We start from the raw sequence: 23,549 nt of genomic DNA, 5'->3' as shown, positions 1-23,549 counted from the left end.
TTAAAAATAATAATAAAAATTAAAATTTTTTTATCAATATTGCCAGTGTCTCCTGACAGGATGCTGTTACCAGCAATAATGAAAAATCAATTTTATTTAGTTTGTGCTTAAAATGACTTGTGCGGATATATAGTATACACACCCACAAGAGCAATATATGCCCTAGTATATGTGTAGGTCTGCCTGAAATACGCCTGTTGTGCAACTGATTGGATCTCTTTGTGTGCTGTGCAAATTAATATGTCAATAAAGGATTTTAATTTAATTTCGAAATGTTTGTGAACGCACTTGGAGATATATGTACATACATACATACTATGTATACTACGTACGTATTAACAGCTGTTGAGCTGTTTGGTTGATTGCGTTGATGACTATAGATCATGTATACTCAAATATAGGTATACGTATATGTGCGTGTAACTGTGCAGCTGAGAATGGCAAGGATATGTGCACACACATACAACCAAAGTTGCACAGATTTATTTGCATGCATTTGCCGCTATTCGAAATATCGCACTATGTCCGCATTTAAGCTCCTATTTGTGTGTTCGTGTATGCGCATTTAGCTGACATTGAGCCATTAAAATATTTGAATTACAGCAATTTCTGCTATTTCCGTTGCTACTCCCAATTACAATTGTATGCTATACGCTTTCTCTATTTTTAAAGCCTGGCCGATGGTTTAGAAGTGTCACTTCAGTTTGAGTTTATCCTTGTGGCACATTTTGGATTGCACGATGCTAAAGCATGTGAAGTGCTGAGCTTATCCATTATTGGCGTATGCAACAACAGTCGCATAAAGCTCATAGAATTCAGATTTGAATTCGTCGTCTATATTACTCCCTTCGTTATTTCAACTACAATAACACTTTCACTTACTCGCCACATATCAATTTGCGGCCACTTTAGATGCTTGAGGTCGCAGATAAATATTTGTTCGGCTATTTGGTGCTTTTAAAGCGATCATTTTGTCAATATTTGTGCTGCTAGTTAAATGTTGAGTATTTTTTTATTGTATTTATTTGAAAAAAAAAAAAATTAAAAAGGTTTATAGTTATTAATGATGGAAATATACTTCATCGAGACAACTTTTGCTAGTTGATTGTATCAATGGCTTAGGCATTTCCATGCCAAATTTCTTGAAGATATACCGACAAATGAACAGGCTTTCCATACAAGATATGGGTGGTTCCGACAAATTAGCAGCTTTTTGGTGAGAAAATAACGTATACAAAATTTTAGGTCGTTATCTCAAAAACTAAGGGACTAGTTAGTGTATATATAGGGGGATCAACTCAACTTAGCTCCTAATGCTGATCATTTATAGGGTCTCCATTATGCCAAACTTAATATAACCTGTTCAGCGTATAATTATAATAATTTGAAAGTGTTTGTTCTAAGTTTTATAGAACGTTTTAGGAGAAGAAACTTGCGAACTTTTTAAGTTCATGATGGTTTCTATTTTTCTTTGTTTTTTTCCGAAAAAGTCTGTCTTTAAAAATTATGAAAATTTTCACTGTCAATATGTATTAAGTCTAATAATGTTCAATCTCAGAATATCTTTCTTCTTCTAATGCTTCTGCCATTCCAATTAAACTATCGTTCAAGATCACCTGAACTTTATTCAGCAGCTCAAAAGCCCCACATCATCTAAATGCTAATTAGTTTTAATTTCTAAAGCCTGGAGCTTGAAAATTTTACCTCTCTGAAGGTAGTTTACTAATCTTCTTCATTTTTTGTTTTAAGAGATCTTGGCTGTGTATACAAAAATCAGAAATCTGCTAAGCGCCGATTTGTTTTTAAATTTTCTCTGAAATGAAATATTTTATTTGGTTAGGTTAGGTTAATCTAGTAGGCCAATAAGCCACGCATAGACCAGTTTGGTCCTTTATGTTACCAGGCATTACCTGCAGTCTTCCCGATCTGTCAGCTTGCGGGTGTGTGTCACCACCAGACAGTTATCAGTTAGTGTTCTTATCATATTCCCACACTATCTTCTATCGAGTGCCAATAGGAATTTTGTGTACTTCCGACCTACCGTTTTGCATAAGACTTTTACAGTTTTGCACCCTGCTAGCTCATTCCAGCGGGTTTTTATTTTCTTCACCAAGCTTCAGTCGAGATCGTCGCATGGGTTTCCCAATGTTGATCACGTTTTCGGATGTTAGCTGTACACCATTCTTAGCAATCTCGTCCACTATTTCATCGTCCTTTTGTGCCTTTGTGGCCTGGCACCCAATTGAATTGAAGTTGCTTATTTCTGCCAAGACTTTCCACTGCAAAAGAAAATTTTAAATTTGTATATTGGATATTTGAGGGCTATAGGTTCTAATGACGCGATGTTATAAATTTTTGGCATTGCTACTAGAAAAAGGTATTCGCTGACTTTCATTAAGGTACCTTACAGATTGGCCGACATTTTCCGCAAAAAGTCAGCCACTGAGATCCACATATTTGGTATGACATAAGATTGCAAATATAGCACTATATGCCAAATAATGTTGAAAATAGTTGAACCGGTCCTGGCGGTGTCACGCGCACTCATTAGAGCTGTTTTCGAAAAACCAATCAAATTTTTTTTTGACTTGCTCAACTTAGTAAACGAATAAAAATATTTATTTTGAGTCTTAAATAATTTGATTTTCGGTTGAACAGTTATACTCCGTAGAATATTTTGGTCTATAATTAGAGGATCCTGAGGTGACGTTTCATCAAAAAATTTACTAAATGTAAAATATAATACTATATCGCATATTTGGTAGAAATGAAGAAAGATTTTGCTTGGCAACAGCGGTCCACGGAAGAAATCTGCTATTTATGCAGAGTGTAAATTAATATCTCGATTTGCATAAATTTTGAACTTGAACTTGATTTGCATAAATTTTGAAAGTTTTCCATTGTCAAATGGAAAAGGGAGCGAAAGTACTGTTATAAATATAAATTTTATACGTGCTTCTCTGATAAACCAAAAATACTTTGTGATCAAACTAAATATTTAGCGGTTTCTCGTATCAAACTTCAAACACACAACGCAACGATTTCGGAAATTCAATGCCGTTAATGCAAAACACCCGAGCTGGCAACAATTGCATATTTCTTTTGTTGCACGATGAGCTAATAGCATTTACGCAGGCACTTGTTTTCCGTTTTCGACGTCTCATTGCACTGCAACAAATGATTATTGAAAGATATTTTGATTCGCTAAATTTGCGAAGAGTTCACGCAGCGCTCATGGCCAGCAATTATAGACAAATAAATACAATAAAATTATATTTATGTGGGTGTTGTGTTAAGTGAACTTGTAAATAGAGCAGTGAGTGCACCTGAAAATGCACACACACACACACACACACCAACATAGGAGTATACAAATCAGTAGGTGATTGTGAGCGAGTGTGCCGGATTGGTGTGTGGTTAGGAAAACGAAAGTCGATCAAGTGCATTGCGTTCGGCTAGAAAATTGATTTGTTTAGAATTAAATTGGTAGACACTTTGCCACATGTGTAAAGCCACAAGTGGAGCGGACGCATGTTTAGCTGGTTGCACTCTGTGGGGCAAACATCACACGCTGACTAAGTGTGTTAAGTACTTACTTACTTACAATGTAATGTTAGTGTTCACATATACATATGTATGTATTTAAATACCTGTATTAGGGTGCTCCGTTTTTTCTGCGAATTTTTTTTTTAATTTTCCGAAATTTCCTAATAAAAATATATATTTTCTTCAAAGTAGTTTCTAACTATGAAAAAAAAACCAAAAACGTTAACTTCGGTTGCTCCGAAGCAAGAATATCATTCACAATAAAAAAATCTTTATACAAGAACTTGTGCTTATTCAGTCGGTTTGTATGGCAGCTATGCTACGATTGATTTAAAACATTTATTAAGATATTAAAGCATTACTTCGAATAAGAGTCCATGCCGAATTTCGTGAAGATATCTTTTTAAATAAAAAAGTATCCCATACAAGGAATTGATTCCGATCGTTCAGCTTGTATGGCAGCTATATGCTACAGTTGTCCAATATCAGCGGCTCTGACAAATGAATACCTTTATGGTATGAAATTGATTTGGGCAAAATTTCAGATCGATATCTCAAAAACTGAGGAACTAAATGGCGTATATACTGACAGACGGACATGACTAAATCGACTGAGTTCATCATGCTGATCTTTTATATAAATAAATATTTTATAGGGTCTTCGATGTTGTTGTTGTTGTGACGGTAGAATTCTGTGGAGTTAATAGTCCTTGTCCGGATAAAAATCCGTGTCCGTTACGTTACGAGGGACCTCCGATGTTTCTTTTTGATTGTTCTAAACCTCGTGACAAGCTTTATATTTTTACCCTGTTCAGGGCATACATTTGCTGATTATTTTATTGATTATTTCTTCACTTATTTAAGATTGTGTTTTCGAATAATGTTTGATTACTCTACAAAAAAAGAAATGTTTTTTATCACTTTTTTAGTTTTTCGAATTTCGTTTGTGACATTTGCTGTTGCTTTGAGATGGCTGAAGCCTAATTTCACTAAATCTAATTGTGATTAATCTATTTTCAGCAGAAACACTTTTCTTTAAAGTTTAGCCTTACTTTTCTTTCTCGAATAATTTTCTGAGCTATTAGGTAGTACTAACCGTCTTTGAGAGTGTATAAAGAATGTATGGTTGCATTTCTAGGTTAAATTTTAGATAGGATTGCTGTTAACTGGTTGTAAGGTTAGGTTAGGTTTGAATAGTCTGGTATTCCAATAAGCCACATATAGACCAGTTTTGGTCCTTTGCGATACCAGATGGAGTTCAGTTATTAGGTTCATGAGGAGTAGTCATCCTTTAGGATGCCAATGCTGGACGCGAATTTTAGAAAATTCTGTGGCCTCACTATCGAACCAGTGTATCACTTCGTGGCGAGCCTAGATCCTTACAGCGTAGACCTATCAATGCGGGATAAGTCCAAAGGAGATACTCTATGTCCCTGGTGTTTTACTCTAGACATGTCTTGCAGTCTTCTCCAGCGGTTATAAAATTATACTAGTTTTAGATTTCACCTAAAAACCACAAGTCTGACTTTAAATCTTTAAAACTCTTACTTTTTTTAGTTAATTTGCTTTGATGCTTTGATAATTATGCCTTATTGAGCAAGTATTCTCAAAGCCATAACCTCAAAATGTCTTTTAGGGCTTTAAGAAATCTATGGCAGTAAAAAATTAGATTTGAAGTATTTTTTTATAAAAGGACTCCTTTCAAATCTTTTACCTTTTCCAGTTCTTAAAATAAAAATCTTTGTAATTAAAAGTGAACCACCCTAGTAAATTTTCAGATTATTCCACACACACATAACTATATATATGCTGGAAGGTGTGTGCCTTGGACTGACATGTGTGTTAGTACTTCAACACACTTAAACACAATATTTGGAAATAACGTAATAAACTTAAATAGTTTAGTGGAGATCGAACAATAAAATGATTATAATTTTTGGCATTGATGTGTTTGTTGTTGTTGCAGTCCATCCTGCTGAAAAAACAAATGTGTGAATAACTAAGGTGGCTTCAAATAGGGGTGAGCGCGGCCACCGCAGCTAATTCGAGTAATCAAATTCTTCGCCAGTAGTTGAGCTATTAAAGTAAATATTTATATTAACGGGAAAAACGCACAGCTTAATCATAGACACATATAGAAGGTGGCGGCACTTGTAGCGCCGCGATGCAAACAAGTTGGTGGAGATAAAAAGAAGCGGTGTGTATGTAGTGGAATTTTATATGTATATATATATATTATGTATTGTATATATGTATGTTTGTAATACACATACATAACAAATACATACAAGCACACGTGTGATAAAATTTACTTATAAAACAGACATACTTACATAATCTTTCGCGCATGCGACATCCTGCCTTCGGTTTGTGTCTGTGAGAATCAAAGCAAATGAAAACGCTTTGATGTATTTCTTGTCAAAAACAGCAAGAACAAAGAAAAACCATGAAAATTTTGCGCCACTTGTGGTTTTCTAATTTCTCATAAACCAAGGTGCGTCACTCACTCCGCGCTGAAATTTCTTTGCTGCTGAGTTATAGCCCCAAATAGCCTGCATATGATAGCAGTATACATACATACAAGTATATTATATATATGTGTGTGTTTGTGAAGTTGCAGTGGCAAAATTTCAAAGTTAGGCAGAAGCATTTGAGTTGAAATATAACACGATTGACGAGCGGCCTCCAAGCTCCATCGCCAATCCGACAAGTGCCACAAATCCGCAGCTAATAAATTCTGCGATGAATACCACATTGCGATGCGCTGCAACTGCCTGGGCGCAAAATGTGTGCAAATATGCATGCGTGTGGTCAGTCCGAAGCCCTGCTGCTGCTAATCAATCTTCGCGCAAATGCTGATTCGCCTCATTTAGAAAGTCAATCACAGTGAAAAAAGCTATTATTGTTTCTTTATTTCTCTGCTACCATAATACACTTGTTGATCGCGCATCTGTTCGCCATGTTCTGTTTCACTGGTTTTCGAAAAGTCGAAAATGAGGTTAACAATTCCGATAGAGTCAAGTTTCCAGGATGATGGGGTCAGAACCATGCATTGCGGTAGGGTCCCACACTATAAATGAGTAGCTCTTCATTATGGAGAAGAGAGTGTGGAGAAAGGTACTAGCAGCAGGCAACAGGAATGCGCCACGCCATGTTACTATTGGCAGGTTGTCACCTAGAATCATTTAGAGATATGATAAACCTCCACCAAAGAGAGATTTCGTCTTCTTGTCGTGCTCTACAGGCTCAAGAAATACTTGTGCAACAGGGGCATAGTCTCACAAACTGAAGAACACCTGTTTCTAGATTGACCAGCAGTTTGTAGAATCAGATTCAAGGCCCTAGATTCAATATTGATAGGGATCACATCACCTCCATCACGCGCAGCAAGCATCTGGAATTATTCAGAGGGCTTGATCTTTGTGACCATATATGATATAGGAGAAGGCACAATCGACCACAGATCGCAGTGCAAAGTTTTAATTAATCTATCTATCTATCTAGATCGACTGATTACGATATTTCTCCAGACTCAAGTCATCTCTGGTGTCACTGAGGCCTAGAGAGCGCCAATTTTATTTCAGGAGCTTCTTCTTTACTTGTGCTAGAGCTGATGTCTCTGAAATGGGGGTATCTTTCATCCTAAATGTCGTAATTTCAGTGGGTGCTTGTGTTATCTTTAGCAAATTTCGGATTATCGCTAAAGATGAATTCTTTGGTTCAACGCCTCTAAAAAGTCAGATATTTGCAATTTACTCTCGTACTATAGTTTTAGTGCCGTTTCATATTCTTCTTTTTGATTTTATGCGTACTCGTGCACGTTACGTAACCATGCAGTAATTCATGTTCATTCAGGGTTGGCCCTAAGGTAAGTTAAAACATTACCAGTACAAGTACTTGCTCAAGTTATAAGAGAAATCGGCATATTATATTTTGCATTAATGTCTCATTGGTAAAGAAATAAACTAATCGATCGATAACTAAAGGACCATGTTATTGTACTGATCACCTGATATATTATCCATATTTATCCTAGGGGATTCTTCACATACATAATCTTAGATTTTCAGCTTTCTTAAACACAAAAAGTTTAAAGATTTTTTAAAGAAATTTGAAACCCTTTTGTTCCAACTATGTTCCAAAGAAGAACTTTAGCTGAAAAGCACAATTTGACGAAAGTTTTTCAAACACCACTCTATTTTTAACTAGTTAATTACTAGCGCTTTTCGAATAAGAGCCACATTTACCATCATAGACTGGGCTACTGTAGATATGCGTGAATGTGCATGCCAAGTGTATTTTTGGTAAAAGTCATAAATTTCTAAATTTTCTGCGTATCTTACATGGGCTACGCATGCTTAAACATATGACGACGTATGCACATATATATTATATATTTTTGTTTTTGTACGCTACACATGCTTTGTGACAATCGACTCGAGCGGACATTGCCCAATGAGGCGACATAATAAATGCGTGAACACTGTCCACATTTACGGCATTAGCAGGAAATTCGTCGTGACTCCAGGCACTGCTCGTTGCCGTTCGCTGGGGCCACCACATACATACACACATGCGTGTGCTTGGTGTTGGTGGGTCTTTTCTCTGATGTCTGTGACTTTTTGGCCGCGTTTATGCCACTTGAAAACATCAACGCCACCATAGCCACCGCCACCGACATCGCCGCCGCCACAAGTGAAGCGACTTCAATGGCATTGGTAGGCGTACATTGGCGAATTTGATCATTCATACATAGTACCTACATATGACAAGCGCTTCTTTTCGCCGACCGCTTCAAAAGCTGGCGAGAATCCGTCAAAATGTTGTTTGTTTACATGTCGTTGGGTGCTGTCGCAGTTTTGAACAAGGAAGCGGCTTGCTGTGTATAAATGTGGTCAACATATGTACAGAGTTATGTTTGTAAGTATGTATATGTATGTGACTCAGTAAATCTGATTATGTGTCTGTTGCAAAATGCGTGCGACACGCGTCCAAGCAAAATACGCTTTCTTTCCCTTTTGCTGGCTGTAGTCTGTCTGACACAGTGATCATCCGACCTTTGGTTCCGACATACACACATATGTAGTACCTACGAGGCACCTTTGCGGCCAGCGCCTTGAATGCATGCCACATTCGTCATAGTTTACATCATTTGCATGAAATGCACGTGCGTATTACGTCTGCAGCAGTGTTGGTGAATATACTGCGTCAAGAACCGCAACAACTGTTGAATCGAATCGCATTCGGCTGTTTTTGCTTGGCTAGCTATTCTTCTTCTAGGCCATTTTCGCTGCCAGACACTTTGCGAATTTTGCAATATTCATGTGTGGCACATTAACTGCTTATGTCTTTTTGTTGCTATATTTAGTTGAAGTTAGTTTGTTATATTTAGTTGAGGTGAAATATGCTCATAAGTGCTCTACTCGGTCATTAACTTTGTGTTGTTGAATTTAAGAGTGCTTTTCTTGCTCTGTCGGCCGTTTAATAATTACTTGCCACTTCTCGTCTTACGACTTTCGTTTATTCTTCAACAGGTCATTTAGAGGCTTTGTAATGTTCTGATATATAGTATATATTTATTTTTAAACCTCTTAAGAGTATATGAGAACATGTCTATGATTTTGCAAAGTTTATGGAAAAGCCGGCTTGGACAGCTGTCGGAATCTCAGCAAAAAACTTAATAATTTTTGTTTGCAAAATTTTGAGTATGAATGTTGTTGGTATTCCGTATGCTTCCTATAAGTATATATGTATTTATGAGAAAGAAATAAACCTTAAATTCGCAAAATTTCTTCTCCTAATTATGGTGGTATTTTCTGGTATTGGTTAGGAACTGGTTTCAATATCAGCTTCTATGAAATCCCTGAAAGGTATGGTAACTGAAATAGAGCAGCCAATTCACTAAGTTGATCCGGCTATAGTAATGACTTCATAAAAAGCATTAGTACATCTGGATTTTAATACCTTGAACTTGGTTTATTAAGCTTGTCTCGAAGTTTTTGACGCACAAAAGGAAGTGCTGGAGAACATATAAAGTATACATATATCGTCACCTAAAATACAAAATAACGTAACATCAGTTTTTTGATAAATCCGCAGGCGAAAGAAACATGATATAAGTATGAGAACCCACGCATATTGAAACAAAATTTTAGTTTTGGTTATAAAATGGTTATATATTGATTATATATTGGTTATACATTGGTTATACGTTGGTTATATTTGACAGCGAAAGCTGAAAATTTTATGCATACATCATACTGTTAAATCAAAATTAAGTCGTTGTATGGACTTTAGCGTTGTTACCGCCCCTTTCTCTAATCCAAATATTATGCTAAGCTTAGCAGAGCAACCAAACGCTTCTCATCTTTATTATGCTCCAGACAATAATATTTTGAACATCTTTATTTTGCGAATACTTGCGAATTTCGCTATGAAATCATTTTAATTATTATGCGTAGCCATAATTTATGAGTCAACTGAGCGATAACTATTAATAATTTGACAAATTCGCAAATGGCAGTGGCGCGCTGGCGCACTTCTATCTACTTAAGTATGTATGGCATATGAGCCTTATGCTCATTCAATACTGTGTGCGATAATTCCATTTTACTATGCGTACAATTTCATGGGAGAACAAAAAAATGCTCACGCTTTTGTCTAGTTGTCATTTGTGTGTTCTTGGCGGCTGCACAGCATATTTGGTGGCTCATTTTCATTAGCTTTTGACAGGCATGTCTGATGTTTGATATAAAGCGGCGACTACAGGGTGTGACATTATGTTCTTTCGCAATTTTTTTTATGACTTTGTTCTTTAAGATGCTGAAGAGCCAAATGTTTTTGATGTGTTTTGTGCAAGGTTGAGGTAAAGAACTGGATGTTTCAGAAAAGTATAGATGTTCGTAAGAAATTTCATTATACTAAAATGTACTATACTGTAACCGAAATTTTTTTCTAACCCTAAACAGGGTATACCACGTTTGCCACGATGTGTCAACCACCCACCTAGGGTTGTCGGAGATCAAATTAAATATATATAGTAATATGAATGATCAGCGTGATGAGCTATATACGCGAAATAGCTCTTAAGTTTTTAAAATATCACTTTGAAATTTTGTACACATACTTTTCTTCTCAATAAGCTGCTGATTTGTCGTAAGCGCCGAGATCGGATCAATACAGCATATAGCCGCCATACAAACCAACCCATCAAAGTCAAGTCCTATATGGACAACTTTTTTATTCTACAAAATATCTTCAAGAAATTTGACCCAAACTATTATTAAAGAATCCAAGAATTAGTAGAAGAAATTGTTCAGATCAGACCACTATACTGGTTTGACCGATCGAAATCAAGTTATTGTGTGGAAACTTTGTGAAGTGTAGTTCAGCTTTACTGCAGCAGAAGCAGAACGTCTTTTCTTGTTTAAATGTTATTCAAAATAGTTACAAAATTTCCTTATGGCACACCCTGTATTTGTGGTTTGCATAGGCAAATGGGTTTTAGCTATTTTCCGTGTTTGTTTTTGTTGCAGCGCTTTACTTACTATTGTTTTAGACTTAATTTTTTTTATTTGATTTTTGACATTTTTGTTGTGTTTATTGGCTTGTGCTGTGTTTCCAAATATAGAAAGGCCATCACTTATTTGGTGAGCAAACACTTGGCTTTCAGAAGTTGCGCGGATTTGTTTGGGCAAGTGTGTGTGTCTACGCTTAGTTATAGTAATGTGGCGTTGGTTGTGATGGCGCATGCCTCACAGCTTATAAACACTCATACATAGTCAATTAATCATTGTAACGAGAGCACCGAAAATTATGCGCCGAAATAATTAAATGAATTGCGTACATAGGAAATCAATAAGATTCACGAATTTCAACGAAATTCATATAGTAAAACAAAAAATAAAAATTAAAATTTTATGAAAAATCATTTCAATAAAAAAGATGAAATATCTTCGATAATATTTTACTGTTAGCTATTTGAACCAATTTAAACATTTTTTTTTTGTTTTACACTTAACACAAAAATCCAATATCTTCATATGTCTTCACAAGTTTGAAAATTTTTTTAAGTTCTCTAATGTGTATGCACACGTGCGATTTCTGCTACAACTTGCCCCCACTCGCTTTGTTTACTTTTTAAAAATCATTTGTTTATCATTGAGTGTATGCCACTTGACCGCTGAGATCCTCACTAAAATGTAAAATGCTTATGATTCAGTAGTTGGACTAATGCCTTGACTGATTGTGAGAGTTTGCACTCGTGTACTTTACGAAAATGTTTTCAACGCCGTGTACATCCCCACCTACTTAGTTGATGACGACGTAATGGAGGACGAGGTTGAGATCTATACATAAGTTATACTAAGTAATACTAGAATTTAACGCAAACGTTGGAAAAAGAAATTCTCAGAAGTATTCAGGAGTCATGGACATTTCAAGCAACATACTTACACACATAGATATTGTATTTGTAATTAGTAAGAAATAGGCTTACTGATTGATGGAAAACACCTTAGTGATTCGTACATTAATGAGTCAATGCTCCATGAAAACTTGGAAAATCTTTATTGCTTGTAATTTATTAGCTGTAGAGAGTGAGTAAATAAATTTTTAGTTTTTTTATATATATATTTTAAATTTATCGCATGCTACATAACTGACACCTATTGAGACCATATACTAGTACATATGTTCAAATACTATTACTTACGCCTGTGTCTTTGTCTTCCATTTATAAATAATTTCATATCTTTCTAGATATTTATTTTCTTCATCTCTCTTGTTGAAAAAATATTATGATAAAATATATTAAAAAAAGTCGCTGGTGATAAATAACACTGTAATTATTTTAATCAGTTATAATTTATAATAACCCTGGTATACAGTGATTTTCTTGAGCTAAATACTCGTATAAGATCGATTTTGGATATTTATATTTTTCTTTTTAAGAACTAACAATAATCTGTGATCACTTTCCATGAATTTTCAGCATTTCATATTCCACTTTTCTACATTTCCATACTAAGTCCAGAAATTGTTTTCCTCATCATCGCTTTTGAGGGTAAGCCAATGACTTTTGAAAGGAAAGTGAAATTTTCATTAACGGTTGATTTTGCTTAAAACCTTAAAGCTTGCAACGTAATTTTTCACAGATTTTCGTTGAGGAGCCTAAGGATGAAGATCACATGATGTTTGCATGCGCGAAAAATCTGCGCAGCCTCAGACATGACTCTAAAAAAATTAGTCTATTTATGGGTGGATATATATATGGACAGTCTGGTTGGTATAGTAGTTATAGGTGTGTACTACCTCTAACCAAAGTTTGCTCTTCCGGTATTATACAATTGAGCTTATTTCATTATAAAGCTTTTCACACAATAAAATGAGATCTGCCACTGGCAGAGGTGACTAAAAATATTGAAAAAATTTCTCGAGAAGAATGAGTCTATGAATGAATGTAAACCAAATAGAGATGATATCGTACTACTCATTATCGTCACCTACTTTACATGGTATTGAAAAAATTACAAAATAATAAGTCTGATGAATTTCTATGACTAAGCTATTTCGCATAAACCCTGAAATACCAACACAATTTATTGAAAATTTTATTTATCATGATTATTTGTAAAATGTCTAGTACTGTATGTTGCAAGAGTAATCAATATTTATTTTGTCGACTTCAAAGTAATCCCCACCAGATGTAACAAACTTATGGCAACGATGTTTCCAGTCCTTAAAACAATTTTCATAAGCACTTATCTCTTTAATCGACTGAAAACGGGTTCCATTCCGATGACTGTTGACTTGTTTACATGTCAAACCCATAAACCTTTGTGCGACTCGTCGGTAGTTATAATGCACTCTTTTTCAAAAAACTTCAGTTTTATCGAGATGAAAATGTCTTGAGTCATCTCTCAACCGTTTTTGGAGGCTTTGTACCACTCGTAGGCTTGTGTTTTTGATAAAACTTAATCACGGTAAGCCTTGTCCAACACTTGCATGGATTCCACACTCGAAATTTGATTAGAAATACATACTTTTGATACAAACTCTTTGTTCGATATTTTAATCCATTTTAAAACTCCCAACGCCGAAAAGGATCATCGATTCCGGCAAATGAGATAGATATCTCAAAAACTGAAAGACTAGTGCGTGTATAAACGGACAGACAGGCTAATATGGTAAAATGGACTCAGCTGTTCGCGCTGATCATCATATATACTATACATATGTACTTTATATCGTCTCCACCGTTTCCTTTCTCACCCATACACTCCAGAACTTAGTAGAATAAAAAAAAATAATTTTTTTGCGAATTTAATGCATTTTAATTATTCGCAGAATTCTGCATAACTATTTTAACCAGCGCACAATTGGTTTAGGGCTATTATTGGACTCCATTCCACCTCTTTGCAGATCAGCCGCAATATGCGAGTAAATTAAGAGCTACATGCATGAGTACATATTATATCTACAAATTTCCATCAAAGAGTCGCTGTGCTGCGTCTGCGCCAGTTGCTAATACAGTGGCTGCCATTAGGTCCATTCTAATTTCAAACATTTATCTTCGCTGTCGACATTTGTCACTTCGGTAATGATGCAACAAATTAAGCCGCGTCAACGCAACTCACTTGAAGACATGAAAACACACACACACACACACATACATACGTGGAGACACACATGTTCTGCGGGGTTCACATGTCGACAAGCGCGCTCTTTGTTGCAGTCCTGCAGCGTTCGCCGCAAAGTGTTGAGTAGAGTTCATTTAGCTGCGGATCAATTTCAATCGAGTCAATGTTTCAAGTTCAAACGTTACGCCTCGTGACTGGCAGACTAATGCCACGGTCGCCGGCATTTGCTGCCACCGATTGTTGCTCGCCTTCACACATACACACACTTTTAAATATTTGATGCAGACGACACATACTGCTTGTATCATTGTTTCAAACGGCAGTTGGTGTGCTGAATCTGTTGTGGCGCAGCTTCACGCATGCTGCATGTGACGCATGTGTGGCAATGCCTGTGCTGAGACTCGATCACAGCTCAGTGATTCTCAGTTGAGTGTTGCCTGTTCATTGAACTTAAGATTTTTCGTTTCGTTTTTGCGGAATTTTTGCCGCATCAGGGCAGACARACAGACAAACAGACAGACACAGCGCAAGAACAGACAAATAGGCCGTCATACAAATGAACCGATAAATGTGAGAAACGGTTAGCCGCCGCACATTTTTGCCCTTCTCAGAGCCACACACACACACATTTAGTATTCATTTGTGTCCGTGTGTGTGTGCACTCCCACAAGACGGCTGATATTTGCTTATGAGCCGTTAAATGAAGATGTATGATGTATGTAAGATATGCTTGTGTGCGTGTGTAAACGCCGGGCACCGCTTGAATAATTTCACTGTTAGTTCCATATCAAACAGGAATTTTCGTTAATTAACTTCTGCTGCTGTGCGGATGACTTGTCGCCGCGTTGCTATGATATTCTGCTGCCACACAGCAGCATCAATCGCTTTTCACTCACCGTTTCGATACTTGTATGTATGCGTGTGTGTCGCGTCGTCACACTTTGTGCAAAGCATTTGAGGCATAACGTAGTTCATTGATCAATTTGCCTTCAGCGCAGCAAGACATGGACGTGTGGGGAGGACCTTTTAAGGGAATCGCTAAAAATGAGCTGTAAATTATTCATTAGGCGCATGTTCCCATGCACCTACTCATACACACATACATATATACAAACGTATATAAAATTACACACATGTCTCTAAAATGTATTCTGCGTTTTCTCGTGGCGTGCTGCAGCCTCTTCTTCATCCATACACCTTCACCTGCTTCTAACGCTCCCATTATGTTGTTGCTATAAATTCCACCTGATTTCACTTTAAATTATCTAGAAGCCTTACAGTACACACAGCATACGCTTACAATCGATTCCCATGCCCAACGCTGTGATGTGGTGATGAAATAAATCTTTCCGCATTCACTTCCGCTCACTCCCTCGCTTATGACTACTAGCCTACTGCATGCCACCCTGCGCATACACTCTTGCGAAATGCGGTTGAAATTTGTAACCACTAGCTAACAGACGTATTAGTGTGTGTTTTTGTGTGTGTGTGTGCTTAGAAATGCTGCTTACAACATGTATGGTAAATTTTGTCTGCGGCATGCAACATGAATTTCGCATATCGGCAAAACATAAAACAAATGTTATGCGCTTAATTAAATCGATAACGTGATGTTAGAATTTATTATGCTTTGATTAGTTCTCGCACGCCATCTACCCTGGGCCAGCGGTTTAGTCGCAAGCTTTGGATGACGGGTTCCTTTAGTACTATACACATGACAAATATTAAGTCTCTAATCACTTTAATGAATTTTGAATTTTTGAGTTTGAAAATTGTCGAAATATTTTTCTCTTAAGTTTTATAGACCAAGTTTGGAGCATGATGGGTTCCAAGTATTTTGTAGCGGACATTTATTGAGGATGTGTAAACCGTTTCTTTATCACTTTCTAACCGTTTTCTTGCGCCCTTATAACTTCCAGCTTTGGCAAATATTCTAGCGCATGCTTTTCAAAAGTCTAGCCCCCCGTTAGAGTAGCTGTAAGTCTTTGATCATTCCCAGCAGGCATTGTATTGATTTCGATTCCGATTCATCTAAAGAGGCTCGTAGCTTTGCCAACTTGCCCACTTTTTCGTTGTTAAAAATATTCCTGTGGCCGGAAAGGCAAATAATGGACAAGTCGAGCGAAGAAGGCTTTAACTTCGCTTTGCTTAGTAAGCTGGAGTTTATTTTTGGCAACGACAAAGCTAGCAGTGCTGCTTGGTTAACTGTGTCAATGATCGCTTTCTGTATCCTACCGTTCGGTAGATCTTCACTGGTCTTTTCTATGCTTAGAAAGTTTGCTAGCTGAGTTTGGTAGACGGAAAGATCGAAAGATAAGACCCTGGGAGAATACCGCCTACTCCATATTCCAATTTGGATCCATCAATATGCATATATACACTAACCCTCTTCTCCATTCATGTTAAATGGGTATCCTCATCCGAAGGTGAGTAGTCAAATCTAATCTTGTTGGTTTATGATGGCGCTATGTGCATAACCTGTCTTTCTTCAACCATATAATTCCTTTATTCTCATAGAAGAACTTGTTGCTACTTTCCGAGTAAAGAGATCTATGAACAGTTTATGCTAAAGTATGGTATAATGAGCCCGTCTGTCGGATATGACTTAAAATACTTGGAAACTCCGGCACACGCTGCTTGTGGTAATTAAAATATCTAGAACTTTTGAACAGAATATTGAGGAGGAAACCTTATTTCGACACCAAAACCCTAAACCTCAATCAATAATTCTCAATACAAAATATCAGTTTTTTTGAAAAGTCAGGCTTTATTGATAATTATGTTATGCCACCTCTTGGCAAATAACAAGTTTAATAGTTCATTTGAGGAAATAATGGAGAAAAAAAAGTTATTCTATCGAAATTGAATAATTCAGCTTCGAACTCAGTCAATAGACGTCACACCAACATCTACAATGTACCATGCAGGGAAATATGTTGTTAGAACTTTAGAGCTTTTCACGTATTTCATTGGTGCACTTGAGTTTGTGGGTATCAATTCGGGCCAAGTAATATTTGAGCAAATATAAAATCAAAAACTGAAGTATATAGTTTCTATTCATTCATTCAGGGTACATTCAAAACATCTAGTTTGACCAGATCGTGATTGAACTTGCCTGCTTGAACTGCTGCATTTTATTTCACGTCTTCTACGATCTTTCTTGTAAAACAAAAGCTAATCTTTCGTTTAATTTTTGAAAACAGAAACAATGATGCTATATACACTTATGCTTCAGTAGATGCTCTTGAGAGATTTATTTAAATAACAATTTTCTTAGAGCTTCGCCGTTGCACTTTGAAGGGCTTACAATGTGCAACCCAAAATACCACCGAAAAAAATGCTTGCCTCCAAATACCTTTTTGAAAACATTTAACATAGGGTAAGAAAGAAACAGCTTCGTCATTACTCGCCATGCGCAAACATAAGTACTGGGACGTGCACCGATTTTGATAATTGCATGCGTGGACGCGTACAAAACCCAAAAGTGTCAGGCTATGGCTTCGAAAGCGAAACCCTCGCCGCGGGCAACGTCAAAAGAAGTCCAAACAGCGATGCAAGATGGGCTTCAGTGAATTATATACTACACACTATACTATATAGTATACATACATACATATGTCCGTATATATTTACATACGAAACCATTGTCCTGCCGTTGCACAACATATCAAAGTTAAGCGTTCAAAGTGAGCAAGCAAAAAATAATAGAAATGCATAAAAAATTAAAAAAAATATTAAAAAAAATAAGACCATTGTATAAAGCTTATAATGAAACTGAAGAGGTTTTTAACCTTAGAGGTTGCCTCAAAGGTGATGCGTGCATTTGAGGCGGTTAAGAAGACAGACATTGGCACTGGCGCCGACCTGTTGAGCTTGTGTTGCACGTGAGCGCGAATTTCTTGAAGAAAAAGTTCGCGAAAGAAACCGGTTAACTGATGCCTGCAATGTTTGGAGACTTTCGTCTTTTTTTTGGTTTTAATTGAAGAATGATGAAGAGGACGGCTAACTGCCAGAAAGCGCTAACCACAATGCACTTCAGTATGTACACATGTATGATATGTAGCTTTAATGGTTTCTGGGTAAACAATGGATAAAAAATCACTGTTTTGTTTAATTGCTATGTGAAGTTAGTGATTGTATGCTGTTAAGCCTGTAAAGGCACCAGTTTCAGTCAAGTGTTATGTAATTCAATATATGCCGGTAGAAAACGTAATGTCCACGAAATTCGGTATCTTGACAGCAAGCTCTGCTCCATTACATAACCTTGGTAGAGTCCATAGGCAGTTAGTTAAAGTACATGTTGTCCGCAAAAAAATTTGGCATTTCTTAATGAGGAATACCCTTAAAATTAATATTATGTAGTACTGAAGTTTGTTGCTTGAAACAGGAGATTATCAAAAATCTAAAATTGAAAAATAGTGCAATTTTATAATGCCTGGTCGTTTTATGTATAATAAGTGATTCCCAAAGCGTTGAGTAAATTCTTCAACAGTCTCACTTAATCGGATATTTTGTTGTTCATTTAATCCGCGTAAGCATACAAAAAGCAGCTGGCATTTACATCAGTGGAGCTCTCAGAACGGCGCCTAGCCAGGCACTAAACGTCAGTTTACACTTACTGCTTGACTTGTTTTGTAAGCAAATAGCCGAGAAATCAGCTCTTAGACTGAGAAAATCCTCACTACTAACCCCCAATAACAAAGCGGCATTCTATACTGATACTGAGAAAGCTCCCATTTCATAGGATTTTCGCAATTCTATAGAATTGAATTTAAATTCCATCCTCAATAACGCCTTCCCTTGAAGAAAGGAGTGGGTAAGGGGCGACGAGGACAAGGACGCAGGAATAAACATCTTTATGGATGACTCGATATCGAGTGGGAGATGGTGCCTTTTCAGCAAAATTAGACATCAAAATCGCCTTACGTTTACCAGATCACTGCAGTGGCTTCCAAGCAGCAATCAGAGAAAATCTTGTTGTGCTGACAAATAGTGTGCTCAAAGCAATAAATATAATAATAATAATACCCAACGATTACCCTCCTCCCGCCCAACCGACGCGAGGGGCGCAATCCGTGAACGAGCGGAAATAGCCGAGTCATAAAAGGCAAGAGAGTTTTAAGCGTTGCGATCTTAAGCTGCTCAGCTACAGAAACAAAAATTTCAACAGCCAAAATTAAGAATTAAAATTAAAGTTTACAATTCTTAAATGTTACTTGTTAAGATTAGATAAAATAGTTTTTTTAATGGTAAAGAGTGAGTCTGTGAGATCAAATGTGCTGGAATGAGAATTGAAATCATGACATATGCGGCGGAATGGTTCGTTTAGCTCAAAATTTGTTCTAGAAAATTTTAAAAGTAAGGGTCTAAACTGCCTGATAAAGCGAGGGGGAACGTTAAAATTAATATCAGATTTATATTTATATTTATGCATATATAGGATTTCGTCAAAGAAAGTGAAAATATGTCTTTATCTCATAGTGTATCTAAGTAGTAGGCCCAAATATTTAAATATTTTTTGTTACCCACACAAGGGTTAATAATATTAATTTTTTCTGTAAACAAAATGTAACGGGTGATCCAAGTGGAGGTACTTTTTTCAATAGTCTTTTTTGACAGATCACACGTGAGTCGTGTCAAGCTGTAATGTTATTTTTATTCAGTATTGTTTGGTATTTCAACATAGAAAGACCTATCTTCAAATGGATAACTCTTTATATTTGAAAATAATTTGCGAAATTCAGTAACCTGGTTTTACTGACCTTTTGAAAGAGCTATAAATTATAAACTGCTACAACAAATACTCACATACTAATAATATAGTTAGTGGCCTATTGACGTAATGATTACTTGTGCTGCAATGTGCAGGTGCCACATATAGAAAAAAGCGGCTTCTGCTAACTGTTATTGGCAAATTAAGTCATAAATCAAAATGACAGCTGGGACCCGCTTACTTTCTTGTTAACAGTAGTTCGGTAGCAAGTCGCTATGATTGTCGTGGCATGCGAAAATTGAATACAACAATGTAATTGGCGTATCCCTATAATTTTCTTCATATTTTCACCAACTGTTGTAAGAAGGAAACTATAAAGAAAAATACAAAAGTGAAATACCAAAGGAAGTAATAACTTTCCAAACAAAAACGATTAAAAATGCATAAACAATTGAACAGTAAATTTTATTTAGTATGCAATGGCTTTTGTTTCCAGATTTTTGTTTGAGGCACTAGTTGCTTCTTTACCAATGATTAAGGTCATTTTTCACTCACAAATAAATAGTTTACATTCAATAAAATAACGGCGAAAATGTTGCAGAAAGTCGCAAAAATCACTACACACAGTTAGAACCGCACACGTGTTAGTTTTATTTTGAAAAAAGAGGCATGACCAAATTAAGTAACTGCGAAAATTTCCCGTTTTAAGTGCGTTAATACGGCGTGTGATTGCTGGAGCAGTGGGTGGGCAAGATGCTTCTTTCGGACCAACTTGCTGCTGGGCATAAAAAATGTCTATATTTGCAATCGACAAATAACGGGAAAAATACACAATTTTATGTGCGTGTGTGCGAGCGTATACTTTGGAATTTGCAACATAAAAAATGGACATAAATTTAGGCAAAACGTTGGCATCTTTTGGCTGAAAATAGAAAAGTGTGTATGGAATATAGTGTATGTATGTATATCTTCTTAGTTTCTCAAATACTTTTGTGTATTTTAAAATAGTTTATTGGCAGACTAGACATGTGTAGTTTATTCCCCTGACTCAGCACATTTACTTCTCCAGTCCCGTTGGTGGCCGAAACATCTTCACTTTTCGCCAGAAAGAAAAGGCTTGCGTTTTCGGTTATATATATGTATAATGATGTAGTTTGCTAATTTAATCTCTCCAGAAATGATCGCTATTAATTATGTGCTGAAATATGTTGCTGAAGTTTAAACAATTGCTTGCTAAGAAATTTGCTAAGAATAAGAACAAAATTTTCTAAATATTGTTGGGTTTTGCACTTGAATTTCACAGTAGTTTCCATGCGAATCAAAATTATTTACAACAAACTTTTAGTTAATGGTTTCTCTACGAAAAAAGAGGGAACGATGAATTTAAATATTCTGCATTAATTATATTTTTGCTGTCAACGTTTGTTTTATTAAATTTTGAATAAATAGAAAAAAATTTAACTTTATGGTCTTTAAGATATCTAAAAGTTCCGAACATCGTATTTTCTGACGCTCTGAACAATAAAACAATAAACCCTCCTGTTGATCGACCGTTCATACGAAAATTGGAGTCATCGGTAGGCCACCAAGAGGCATCAACCCATGCATGTAATGGTTTGGACTGATGTAACCGCAGATGGTAGTTCTTCAATAGTTTTCAGCGAGTTCGCTGTCGAAGTAAATGCGACATATTATGGGCAAAGTATACTATGGGCTGTTTTGAAGACGAATACAGATAAATATATCAGTCGCAGAAAATGGACGTTCTATCAGACTCGGCACCGTCACCCAAAGTGCGAGTGAAGCAAGAATGGCTGAAAACCAAAATTCTGAACTTCATTTCGACGAATCCATTGAATTATTCTCTCTAGGCCGTTTAAGAGAGCAAGGTCCGAAGTAATAAAGAACATTTTTTTTAATTAATTTTTTTGAAGATTTTCCATCCATTGAGTCAAATTTTCGATGGCTTGTTCGAGCATTTCCACTGATGTTTTTGCCGAAGGTCTGAATCGAAGCAGGGTTGTCCGTAGACTTTATAATTTACATAGGAAAAGGTATTAAAATGTTATATCACACGATCAAGTGTGCTTTCTCAATAAATCCATAGATTGATGCGATTTGTGGGAAGTGGCGCCGGCTATCGCCGAGATCACAAGCTTCAATTTCTGGCATCAAATTGTGGGTTATAATCACGCGATAATGGTCGCCATTGACGATTACTTCTCAGTTCAGGCATCAGTTTTATATAAATATGGATCGAGCGTGCCACAAATCACACCAAACCGTTGTTTTTCTGGATGAAATGGCAGCTCTTGAATATTTTCAGATTTCTCTTTGTCCCAAATGCGGTAATTTTACGTAACGGATCTTGTTGGAACTTTTCAAGACAGACAGTATGCGGATTATGTTGTCCTTAAGATGAGCGAAGCTCGAGAAAAACATTCTTTACAGAACGTTAATTTTCGTAATAAAGTTGAACAATTTGTAAACTATGTTCTGTACAAAAATTAAAGGACAACTTCACCCGACTCACGTGCAATCTGTCCAAAAAAAAAAAAAAAAAAAAAAAACAGACTGAAAAAAGTAGCTCTAATTAGACAATCCTTTATACATATATATTTTTTCAACTCTCCACAAGCTTGGTGATTGAGATTCTTAACTCGGGTTTGTGGGCAAATGCGAAAGTCTATTGAATTACTAAGAAATATTCGATGATTTCAAAAAAGTTTTTGACTTAACTTCTTTACTTTATTATAAATAGAACGATTCTTCGAAAGTTCCACATACAAATAACATCATAAATTATTTTAGAAGCATTTTGCTGAGATCTAATCTTTCAGTTTTTTTACCTAAACTATAACACAAGAACTTTCTAAAATGTTTACATATTTCCCCTCTTCTTGCAAAAATAGGCAAACATCTTTTTTCGAAATACATATGTTTGCAAGCACACTTTTCAAAAATCTTCGCACGAACACATTAAAATAATAAATAGTTAAAACGAAATGAGCTGAAGAGCAAATAAACAACGCAAACGTTGAAACATAAACTTTTGGAAAGGAAAAACATTTATCTCAACATAAAATAGTTTAAAGAAAGTAAATTGAATCAAATAAATCGCAAAGGCGCTGGAATTTTGCAAACACATGTGTGCGAAAAGAAATGGCGGCAAAGGCAAAAAAAAAAAAAAATGAAATTTGCAAAAGCTACACAGTTGGGAAGCAGAAGCTGCGTTGAACCAATGGCGCTGAGATTTTTGTGGCAATTCAAGTGGCAAAACATTAGAAACAACAACAAGCTGAACAATAATAGAATTAACCAAAGTCAGCAACAGCAACAGCAATAACAACAATAAACAGACAAAAGATATTATGCACACAAAACACTTTTCGCAGAATTCTGCGCTGTTCAACGCTCAGCGAAGATTTTGGTGTGGACCAATGCGCTGTACCTTTGCTGGCATGACTCTTTGTTAGTCAAACAATGGTGCACTCACTGCACACACACATCCGCAGACTGCATGCAATTTGCATTTTTTGTTGTAAGTATTTGCTGGCTTTGTGGTAACAACATATTAGAGGTGCTAATAGTGTGGTAGCATCATGGCCTTGCAACATGGGCAACAAATCAGCCAGCACAAAAACAGCAAA

At 36.2% G+C, this 23,549-nt stretch overlaps 1 protein-coding gene across 5 annotated transcripts in view; it reads left to right on the top strand.

Moving 5' to 3' along the window:
* The window catches only part of LOC108965658 (papilin), a 55,996-nt gene that overhangs the window by 648 nt on the left and 31,799 nt on the right, over nucleotides 1-23,549 (top strand). The gene's annotated exons all lie outside the window — the stretch shown is intronic.

Source organism: Bactrocera latifrons, unplaced genomic scaffold (assembly GCF_001853355.1).
Source record: "Bactrocera latifrons isolate USDA-ARS-PBARC rearing strain unplaced genomic scaffold, ASM185335v1 scaffold_144, whole genome shotgun sequence".
Classification (NCBI taxonomy): domain Eukaryota; kingdom Metazoa; phylum Arthropoda; class Insecta; order Diptera; family Tephritidae; genus Bactrocera; species Bactrocera latifrons.
The sequence above is the reverse complement of the archived record's forward strand: the minus strand, read 5'-3'. Positions and strand labels throughout refer to the sequence as shown.